The following is a 12,622-nucleotide window of genomic DNA, read 5'->3' as shown; positions in this document are numbered from 1 at the left end:
TGATGCAAAATATGTGGATTAAAATTTGAATTAAAATTCCTAAAGATATTATTGGATTAAAATTTCTAAACATATAATTAAAATCAGGTTAGAGAGGAATGTGATTTCTTTTCATGGGCAGAGCTTGAAGGAGAAGATACACAACTAGCAAGACTGAGGAGAAAAAAATTTGTTGAAGAAAAAACTTACATCTGTTGAAACAAGATTTATGGTTGCTATTGCAGTGGGTAGTGTTAGTTGGATGCTGGCACTTTTCTTACTATATGAAAGGACAATAAGCACAGAATAGAGAAGACTACCATAATTATGAACTAGTTGAAGAATAATAGTTAGAGAATTTAGGGTGAATTAGGGAAATCAATGTATTAAAGAGCAATTGCTTTATATAAAAATGTGTTTGCAGTCATTGTGAATGTATTCGGATTGGAATTAATAAAGTTGATCCTTTTTAAGAAAATGATTCTGCATAATTTTCATCAAAATATTGAAGTTTTTTGTTAAACCAAATAAACATAAAAATTCATAAGCATCTCTACTGTAATTTTCAATGTAGCAATATCATTAATAAAACTCATAAGTATTTGTAATTTTCATTATAGCAATATCATTAACAAAATGCATAATCAAAAAAAGTCTTCACCATAAAACAAATTAAGTAAGTCTTAGCCATAAATACATAATAAAAGTAAGTCTTAACCATAAACACATAATAAAAGTAGGTTTTAATCATAAATGTAATTTAGGCAACTAACCAAAGTCATACTCTAAATGGCACTACAGTTTATGCCAATACCATTACAAACCAAATCTTATAACCAAAGTAACCAAAGCCTAAAAAAAAACACACGGACAAAAAATGCAAAAAAATCACTTCAGATTCTTCAAAGTCCTTGGTGGTGTTTTTGCCATAAACTTCAGCACTCTCTTTGATGGGCTTTGGTGAGTAAGGTTGGAGCTATGGCCTTGAGCTTGAGTGGTGGTGGCCTTGGTCCTCTTGGTGGTAGTCTGAGACTATTGGGTAGATGCCACATTTGGTGACTTCCTCTTTAGCTCCTTGTCCACTGAAACCTTGCTCTTTGTCTTGGTTGATCCAGCATTTTTGTTTGATCCAGTGATTGAAGTTGATGGCATGGTCTTCTTGGTTGATCCAGCTCTCTTCGTAGCAATATGTTTAACCCAAATATAGAAGCATAAGTGAAGTTAGATCAAGATATCAAGAAACATGAATTTTTATTAAGTGAAGAATTATAGTATTTTTTATGAACTTGCTTCCACCTTGTGCTTCTTAGGACAAATTCTCTTGTTTTGTCTATTTGTAAAGCAATAAGAACACTTTTGCTATTGGCCTCCTTGGGACAATGTTGACAATGATCCATTATTGATTTCATTAGCACTTTTATTCCTACTCTTTTTTTGGCCTACCAATAGATTTTCTAAACACTGGAGGCAGCACATCATCATGGAGAGTCCTTTCCCATAAGTTAGAACCATTAACAGGATAAATAATATGTTCATAGCACCTAACATATGTATCTTTTTTGAAGCAGTCATCAAAATAACTATCAACATCAAAACACATCTTCATAATGCAACTCATTGCATGTTGACATGGGATACCCGCCAATTGATACTTCCTACATGAACATTCACGTTTGCTTAAATCCAGCACAAATTTTTTCCTATTTCCATGGGTATTATAAACCTCATATTTGTCTCTCCCAGCATATATGGCCATCCAGTTACCTCCTTGGTCAAGTTCTTTTTCTATTTTTTTTTAATTTTTGGTAGAACATTCTCTATATATGTGATTATACTATTCTTATTATCAGCACACCTATTCATCAAATAGACCTTAATGTCCTCCAACATAGACACAGTTGGTTTTTCTCTAACCTCTATAATAATTTAGTTAAAGCACTTACATATATTATTAACTAGTACATCACATACATCTAAGCAAAACAGAAAACCTAGACTTGCTCTAATATTTTGGTGAAATTTTCATCAGGTGGGTGTAGGCCACAACATCTATTTTCTAAATTTTGTGCATCCTTATTTTTCACTCTTGAACATAGGTTACCTTTGAAGCATACCATATCATCAGCTTCAATTGGACCCTGAAAATATCTTCCTGAAGTTAATGTATAAGTGTCTCATACAAATTCTATGATCTATTTCAGACAGCAACTCACTAAAGGTGGATATCAATCTTTGCATTTATTATACATCACACCAAGTCAGCAACTACATAAAATAAATTTGTTTAGTTAAAAAATGATGTGTAAATTAAATAGCATATCTTCTGTTGATCACTCATGAAGGTGCAATGTCTAATCCTGTCAACTCTCAAGTCATCACACAAATGATGCAGAAATCATGTACAGAAGTCCTTAGTTTTTGCCTCTACAACAACATAAGCAATAAACAAAATTTGGTCATTTCAATCCCACCCAATTGCTGTCAACAGTTGTCCTTCACATGGGATTTTGATGAAGCATCAATCAAGCCCAATGATATTTTTGAAGACCATGAATTTTTTTTTTGCAAGCGTCCAAACACACATAAACCCTCTCAAATGTTGGTCTCATATCCATCCAAGGAGGTGGTGTCTCTAAACCAAATTCTGTAGGTCTTCGAACTTGGAGATGAACTAAAGACCCTGGATTGCTCTTCAACAGCTCACTACAATTAGTCGTAAAGCATCTTGTATTGCTCTTCATATGTACCATTAATTTCATCAAGGACAAATTGTTTCACTCTAGCAGTTTGGATTTGGTGAGATCTACATTCCACTTGTTGTGTGCTTTTCTCATTAAAGTGGTTAGTTTTATCTTTAAATTCTCATCTATCTTCTTCATAAGCACTATACTTAAACACTTAGCATGCATGATTTCAATCTTAGTATACTTGCTGTAGGTGTGCTTATTATAGCAACTCTTCAGCTACCATGTATTCTCCCTCTTTAGCTTTTCACAGTATGCATACCAACTCCATTCATCTTGGCAAATCACCTCAACCCTCCTCCCATCACACTTGGTGAATTTCTAACCTCTTCCACTATGAACAACATAACTAGTAGCACAATCTTTGAATTGGTCTCTTGAAACAAACAAAGTTTTAACTTGTCACTTGTATTCACTCATGTTTTTTAGTTGCTTGTGCAGAGAGAAGTTCCTCAAGGCACATCTGATCTCCTTCTTCATCACTTATAGGAAGGTCTAAGAATTCATTACTATCATACTCGTCAGTTTCATCCCTGAACCCAGCAACCACTTTTTTCTTTGCTCTGCTCTCATTGGCCTCCATATTAATATTTTTAACTTAAATATTACCATCAAAATATCTAAAATCCTTCTTATTATTTATCTCAATATCATGCAACCCTCCATCACCACTCTAGTCATCATCACTATTATCAAATGCAATGTCTGCAGCACTATTTTCAAATTCATTGTCAGTCCAACATCAGGATCATTATCACTCCTATCCACAGACTCATTACCACTTCCACCCTCAAAATCATCAACCTCCACTTCAGTTATGTCCACTATCACTCTAGTTGTAGTTGCATTCATTTTGGCATCATCACTCTTCTTACTTTATTCATTCCTCTTACTAGGCCCAACACTTGCCCTAGCACCGGCCCAACAATTGCCTTAGTTCCTTTAGTAGAACCCATGACATCTTGCTTCTCAATTTTCTCAATGATGCAGGATTTAGTTAAAGTACCAGCCTTGTGCACCACAAACAGCTCCACAAAATGCTCTCTCATCCTAATTTTGGCCATATTCAAAGCATCATTGTCAATTCTAAACATCTTCAATCCATCCACTGTACCTTCCTTAGGAGATTTATACCACATTGTAGCTATGTCTTGCTTCATGTAACCCTGGTAGTTACTATATCAATAGCCTCAATTAAACTCCATCTATCTTCATCGCAATAGTCAACAATAGTGGTCTCTTCACCCACATAATGCAGGGGTTCTCCATCAAACTCAAACCTCCCACGGTGGTATATCTTCACACTAAAATGACTCATTGCAAAAATTAACCTGTAAAATGTACCAAAACACAGCAACAATAGACATCAACAAATATTAAAAGCAAAATTAACAATAAACCACATACAGAAACAAAGACCAACTCACACAATATTAGGGCAAGAAAGAAAAAAACATGCATGTACTGCAGATTTTGGGAACCCTAAAAAATAATGAGATACTAACAAGACACCAACGCACATCAAAGAAACACAGACATACAATAAGGACTTCAACAGCATAACAAGTGGACGAAGCAAGTGACGAAGAGTACTAACCTTCGAGTGTCGTGATTGTTGACCTTGTTTCCACCTCAACCTCACAATCTCTCAACCAAAAAGCGCTAGACTTTCTCTATTTTCTTTTGATTGATTGTTGATGAATGATCGTTAGAGCTGAATTTCGTATGAGGGGAGGAAAAAGAAGTTTTTCATATTTGAAGTGTTGGAGATTTAGTGTGTGTATCACAGGTGGGAATGATCAAACGTGGCATAACTATCACATAACATAACATTCTACGTCATCACCTCCGTTAAGTGTAACTGAGGAATTTGACGGTGGGATCACATTGATGCCCTTTTAAACATTTTAGGATAAAAATAGGACAATTTAAATGTTAGAGACCAAAATAGGATTCACCTCAAGCGTTGTGTCAGGGTAAATTTTAGAAGGTTAGATTTAACGCTGTTTGTATAGTTTTCTGGAGTGTTTGAGAATGCTCTAGATGGTTCCAAAATATTCTAGAAGATCCCAGAATACCCTAGAAGGTTTTAGAAGACTTTGAAAGGTCGTAGAGTATTCTAGAAGAGTGTGGATATATATAGAAGTATGAAAAGTAGTATGGAATAATCTAGAAGTATTTAGAAAGTTATGGTAGGATAGATATTTGTATTGAAGGTTCTGGATGATTAATCTGGACCATTGATTAAATTTAATCCTAGCCATCCATTAAGGAGGTGGATGGCTATAAATAGGAGGTGAGAGTTAGATTTTAAGTGTGTGAGTCATTTGTAATAAAAAACTTGAGTAATAGAGTGTCTTTTCACCAAAGCTTCATTTCTCTTGTGTTCTCTTGTGTTCTTAGCTTTTTTGCTAAATACTGAGGGTTAGACTGACCTGGTCCTAACTCAAGAGGTTGAGTAAGTTTGAGTATTGGCATGGTAGCGTTGGAGTGTGTCCAAGGCTGTGACAATTTGGCATCAAAACAAGGTTCGAGAGGGAGCACAAGTGGTCTGTGGGGAAGAGATACTATTCCTTCTCAATGGGGAGGCAAAAAGGTCCGTTCTTCAAGTGAGCCTAGAGATAAAGACTCTAACTTCTTAGAAGAGAGAGTTTCTATGTTGGAGAATGTTCTATCCTCTATGGATAAGCGCTTCCAAAGGATAGAACATGACAAGGAGACCCTCGAGACTCACGTGTTAGGAGAACTAGATGCTTTCAAAGAAAGCATGCTCCAAATTGAAGAGAAACTCGAGAATTCCTTGAAGCTATTTGAGAAAGTTCGAGTTTGGTTTGAGGAGGTAAAATCTTGACCAACCATTATAAGGGAGACGACAAAGATTGATCTCCCAAAGCCAAAGGAGTTCAAGGGCGTGAGGGACGCTCGAGAGGTGGAGAACTTCCTATGGCAAATGGAGAGGTACTTCGAAGGCCAAGGGGTGGTCGAAGAAGCAATAAAGGTACGCACTGCAGCCCTCTACCTTTCTGATAATGCTACTTTGTAGTGGAGGAGAAAGTGCGTAGATGGGAAAAATGGTACTTGCAACATAGCCACATGAGGAGATTTTAAAAGAGAGTTGAAAAGACAATTCTTCCCTGAGAATGTGGTCTATGAAGAAAGGAAGAATTTAAGGGAGTTGAATCACAAGAGTACGATTAGCGACTATGTAAAGGAGTTCACTACTCTGACGCTTCAAATTTCTAACTTAGCATCAAAAGATGCATTGTTCTTCTTCATTGATGGACTCCAACCTTGGGCAAAGCAAGAACTACAAAGAAGAAATGTTAAGGATGTCGATGAGGCCATCGTGGTGACCAAATCACTCACTGAGTATCATAGGAGAGACTTTAAACCCAAATCTTCCTCCAAGGCTAGTTCTACTAAAGGTGGGAGAGACAAGAAGAAGAGTTTCTTAACCAAGAAGGAAGGAAAATACTCTTCAAAGAAAGAGTACAAGGAAAATAAGAAGGCTTTCGTGCCCAAAGGAAGATGCTTCGTGTGCATGGGACCACACCAAATGAAGGACTGTCCCAAGCTAGGGACTCTAACATCTATCGCCGAGGAATGAAAGGCTTAATCTCAAGTAACTGAGTGTGTTGGATCTATCCAACTCATGAATGATGTAAAGGGCAAAGAAGCAAGCACTGCAGAAAAGAAAGGCTTGATGTATGTCAAAGCCTTTATCAATGAAAAACCCATCATGGCTACGATCGACACTGGTGCTACACACAACTTCATCATGCCTGATGAAGCAAAGAGGCTTGGGTTGAAAATCACCGAAAAGAATGGCTGGTTCAAACCCGTGAATACCAAGGGTGAACCCCTTTAGGGGGTAGCAAAATGGATTGAGATGACTCTTGGTCCTTGGAAGGACCTTGTGGATTTCTCAGTAGCATCCATAGACAAATTCAAAATAGTCATCGGGCTCGATTTGTAAAGGAAGGCAAATATAATACCTATGTCATACTATGACATAGTATGCGTTATGGAGAAAGGGTCTCCATGCATGATCCCTACAGTCTCTAAAGCTGGAGGACTTCCGATGCTTTCTGCTTTGCAACTCAAGAAAGGTTTCAAGAAGGGGGAGATGATGTCTTTGGCTCTACTACAAGGGGAGTCAACATCCGAAGAAGAAGCGGTTCCCCCTAAAATTGAGAAAGTCTTTGAAGAAAATAAGGATGTGATGCCTCCCAAGTTGCCAAAACAACTACCACCTTGGAGGAAGGTCGACCATAAGATTGAATTGGAGTTAGGAGCGAAACCGCCTATCTCAGTACCATACAGGATGGAAGCTATTTCCATGGTCGAAGGAGATATTGTGCATATCAACAAGGAAGGGTTGTATCATAATCCATTAGCCAAGAAGTTGGTGGAGTTGGCTAGAGAAGGTAAGACCAAAAGATATTGGCTAGAAGATGACCTTCTCTATACTAAAGGGAGAAGACTATACATTCCCAAATAGAAAAATCTAAGAAGAAAATTAGTGAGAGAATCCCACAACACTAAGTGGGTTGGTCACCAAGGCTAGCGAAGGACCCTGGATTTAATTGAATCTTCTTATTATTGGCCTCAAATGAGAGATGAAATGGAGAGTTATGTGAAGACTTGTCTTGTGTGCCAACAAGATAAGATTGAAAACAAGACACCAAGTGGATTGTTGGAACCTCTGCCTCCATCAGAGCGACTGTGAAAAAGTGTCTCTCTAGATTTCATCTCTTCTTTATCGAAGTCCGAGGAATTTGGATCTATTCTCATGGTAGTGGATCAATTTTTGAAGTATGCTACTTTTATACCTTCCCCTACTGACTGCACTACAGAAGAAGCAGCACGACTATTCTTCAAGAATGTGGTGAAGTATTGGAGATTGCCTAAGAGTATCATTAGTGATCGAGATCCACGCTTCACAGTACAACTATGGACAGAACTGTTCAAACTTCTTGGGTCGGAGCTTCATTTCTCAACAAGCTTCCATCCTCAAACCGATGGGCAGATTGAGAGAGTGAATGCCTTACTCGAGTGTTACTTGAGGCATTTTGTAAGCGCTAATCAAAAGAATTTGACAAAACTCCTAGACATTGCTCAGTTCTCATTAGGGGTGAAAATAGGCCAGGCGGCCTGCTAGGGGCCTACAGCCTGGCCTGATAGGAAATAGGCCCAGGCTCAGGCTATTAAAAAAGCCTATATTCTTTAAAAGGCCAGGCCTAGGCTTTTGAAATAGCCTGTTGGGCCTGTCAGGCCGGCCTGAGCCTGCAAATATATATATATATATATAGAAAGTTTTATTATAGTAGTAAAAATGCTATTTGAAGGATTTGAACTTGGGTCTTCTATCTTATGAAAATATCTTTATCCACTCAGCCATTTGTCTCTTTAATTATATATGTGTATTTTGTATCAATATTATTCATAAATTTATTATTTTATATTTTATAATTTTAAAAATTAAATTATATCTTAAATTTAATTATTATTAAAAAAATAGGCCTATTGACAGGCTTCAGGCCAGGCTCAGTACTCATTAAAAAGCCTATACCAGGCTACAGGTCAGGCTAAGGCCGATATACTCTATTACAGGCCTGGCCTGTTAAGAGTAAAGCCTGGCCTGGCCTGGCCTATTTCCACCCCTAGTTCTCATACAATTTGCAAAGAAGCGAGTCCATAGGGAAGAGTCCATTCGAGATTGTGACCAAACAATAGCCGCTTACACCACATTCTCTTTCTTCCTCTTACTCAAGGAAGAGCCTTGGAGCTTATCATATGATTAAGTCATAGGAAGAACAAGCAGATGTCATTCGTTCTTACCTCGACAAACCTGCAAAGAGGATGAAGAAATGGGTAGATAAGAAGAGGAGGCATGCAAGCTATCAAGTGGGAGACAATGTAATGATTAAACTTCTTCCACAACAATTTAAAGTCTTTCGCAAGGTTTATAAGGTCTTAATCCGCAAATACAAAGAGCCATTTGAGATCATTGGACGTGTTGGGGAGGTTGCTTACAAAGTATAACTCCCTCTCTCTATGAAGATCCACCCGGTCTTCCATGTGAGTATGTTTAAACCATATCATGAAGATCAAGATGAATCGAGTAGAGGTGACTCGAGTCATGCTCCGCCTGTGGTGATTAGATCCTTTGATAAAGAAATCAAAGAGATCTTAGCTAATCGCGTCGTGCGACGAAGAGGAGTACCACCAAGTATCCAATACTTGATCAAGTGAAAATGACTCCCGCTAACCGAAACTACTTGGAAAGCTCGTGAAGATCTGTGGCAATTCCAAGAACACATAGAGCGCTATCATGAACAGAACACGATAAGGACGTCTGCGCATTAGGTGGGAAAGAATGTTCCGGTAAATTTTAGAAGGTTAGATTTATCGGTATTTGTATAATTTTTCTGGAGTGTTTGAGAATGCTCTAGATGGTTCTGAAATGTTCTAAAATATCGTAGAAGATTCCGGAATACCCTAGAAGATTCTAGAAGACTCTGAAAGGCCGTAGAGTATTCTAGAAGAGTGTGGATGTATATAGGAGTATAAAGAGTAGTATGAAATAATCTAGAAGTATTTAGAAAGTTGTGGTAGGATAGATATTTGTATTGAAGGTTCTAAATGATTAATCTAGACCGTTGATTAGATTTAATCCTAACCACCAATTAAAGAGGTGAGTGGCTATAAATAGGAGGTGAGAGTTAGAGTTTGAGTGTGTGAATCATTTGTAATAAAACACTTGAGTAATAGAGTGTCTTTTCACCAACGCTTCATTTCTCTTGTGTTCTTTTGTGTTATTAGCTTTTTTGCTAAATATTGAGGGTTAAACTGACTTGGTCTTAATTCAAGAAATTGAATAAGTTCGAATATCGACACGATAGTGTTGGAATGTGTCCAAGACCGTGAACCATGATAGTTGGACCAAAACAGTACTTTACTCTTTTATTTTTTTTATTTTTTCATTATATATGAAAAAATAAATCAGCGCCATTTTGTTTATTTTCCTTGTCTATCCCTAAAAATGATAATTTACTTGCGTTCACAAAAGTTAATAATTTTGTGACTCTGCATTAATTGTGTTATGGATCAACATACAAGAAGTCAAATATGATTATATACACACACACACATACTTAATGTGCTTTAAGTTGTGGGCTTATGGCACTTAACTACTTGAATGGGCACCATAACCACCGTTAGCTTGAAGTAGAGCTTTTTGTCTCACTAAGTGCATTTTTAACACTTGATTTAAAATTCATTTGAGGCAATGTGGCATTGGTTCGCGACACAATCTAGTAGAGCTAAACATTATTACAACCACTAAGAAATTATACTTGTTTTATTATTGGAGACATTTATACTCATAGCGCATAGTATTTGGAATATGTGATACATCGAGTATTTCCTACTCTACTTATATAATTTTATACTACGATCAATATCAATTCTTAGTTTTTCAAAGTTTTATTTTTTAAAAAAATAAAATTATTTTATATTGGATTGAGTATGGGGAGCTTGATCATATATTTAAGAAGAATGGTATATGCACCAATTTTGTATATATATTTTACTTTTAGTATTAACAATATTTTAATGTGTTGACAATATAAAATATTTTATACAATCATTCAATCATATTAATTCTTTTGAATGATCATTTATGCGATTAATGTAAAATGTAGTTATTTTACTATTTTATACTAATGATGCATTTATCATAAAAAAATTGAATAAAAGAGATGTAAAAAAAAAAAATTACAAACTTCATTTCTGCATATTTAATAGGAAGTTGAGGTCCCCCTTTCATAATTGTCGTCATCTTTGCGAATATCAATATATCATAGACCAGAAACAGTTGTGAATATCACATGCTTCAAACATGTGTTGTCTGAGCGTATTAAGCTTCTCATAAACTAGAGAGACAATTCCCTTGTTGATCGAACTTAATAAATTAGTATTAAGTATAATATCAATCGTGTTTTTTTCTCAATGTAATCTTGCTAAGATTATTGACTCGATGGAGATCAATTCATTTACTCTATTCTAAAAGTGTGGTACTTGAGAATAAGAAGGTTTTGCTTTAGAAAAGGGTTCTTGTCTACTTAGTTTGTCTTGACTCGGGAAAAAGTTATTGATGATTCTACACCAACATGCATGTTATTGTTAGTCTATTCGGTTCTGCTAAGCTATCCAAAAGATGTTGCCTACAAAAAAAAAATAAATAAATAAACTTGGATTTTACATTATCTGTATTGCTATCACAATTGCTGTTGGTTCGTTAACTATTATATCATGGTTACCGGTTAGGCATTGACAAAAATGTATCATGGAACTACTTTACCTTCTATTCGAACAAATTTAATCAGTATTCTTTAGAGTCCATATAAAGTGCCACCTTTCCCCATCTTACACCTAATAGTATGCTAGTTTTATCTCATGTTTCATCTTTAGATGTAAATTTTCTTCAACTATAATTCCTTGTAGCTCAGCTCCCAAGAAATAAAGTTCCTACTTGCTAGCCACGTGTGATTATTGAGATGTTGTTCAAGGATTTTCGTCGTAATGTTAATTGTTTTTAGCTTCATTTTGCTGGCTTTTGTCTTGATCCTATCCTGAATGCTCCCGTGTCCCAGAGCTCTTGGAGCTTATGTGCTTGTACCCGTCCCAAAAAAATAAATAAATAAGGGGAGGGTCAGGGTAAGAGCCAGAGGGATGGGAGGAAGAAAAAGAAAATTATTTACACGAAAATGAGCTGTATTTGGAATTGAAAATGAGCCCATAATGTATGACGAAAACAGTAAAATTAAATATTAACTAATCTTAAAGAAAATATTAGTACGTGTTATAACGATATGGTAATAGTTGTGAAATGAAATTTTCGAACTTAAATTATGCCAAAATTTTCAGATTCATAATGAGCCGACTTTAGTTCATGGACAAGTGCCAAAGTGTAAGTACACATATAACAGGGATTTGAGGCCAAACCGAAAAAGAAGGGTAGATGCTTTATTTACGGCTAGCAAGAGCCCCCCCCCCATAAACGATGTCCACCTAAACCCGAGCAAGGTCATCATCAAGGGTGACACAGACAAAGAGGATAATAACAAAATGGAGCAGAACGAAATTTCATTGGCCAGATCAAAGCGTTTCTTTTCAGCACCGTGTCTCTTGCACACAACAACAGGTGGCAGTGCCAAAAATACTTTGTGATCAATGCTCCACCATAATTTGTGATTCTGCTTCATTGTCTTGGTATGGCAATAAGTAATAACTAACAATTATCAATGAATAAAAGAATAAAATCACTATATTACCTTTCAAAAGATTCAACCAACGAGCTTTTAACTCACATTACATCTGTCCCCTTTTCCAGTATAGAGGTTTCGGATCAGAGCCTCTCTTAATGTAATAAAACAAAAAAAAAAATCACTATTTTACCTTTCAAATGATTCATTTATTAAAAAATGTTTAAAAAAATAATAAACACCTCATAGTAAATATTTGGTTTGTCTGACGATTCATTCAAGGTAAAAATTTTGTAAGTAAACTAAAACTTGAAGTGTGAAAATAGACAAATGACCTAAGACCCAATGAAACATAACCTTTTATATAACAACTATTTTGACAAATAAATTAATATTTCAAGGATTAACATGATAATTTACTTTGGATAACAGTAGTTTATAAGGAATGACACATCACCAGATTTTGAGAACAAAAGGACAGTAATTTGGTGGGCACTGAAGGTGTCCACTTGGGGCTGTGCAGCTATCATGGTCAAGGTGTTACTTATTATGACACATTTGACATTGTCAAAACGACCTGTACTACTGTAGTGACACAACAAAGGTTGTGTGCTTTGAATTTTGAAAGCA

Source organism: Arachis hypogaea, chromosome 15 (genome assembly GCF_003086295.3).
Source record: "Arachis hypogaea cultivar Tifrunner chromosome 15, arahy.Tifrunner.gnm2.J5K5, whole genome shotgun sequence".
Lineage (NCBI taxonomy): Eukaryota > Viridiplantae > Streptophyta > Magnoliopsida > Fabales > Fabaceae > Arachis > Arachis hypogaea.
The sequence above is the reverse complement of the archived record's forward strand: the minus strand, read 5'-3'. Positions refer to the sequence as shown.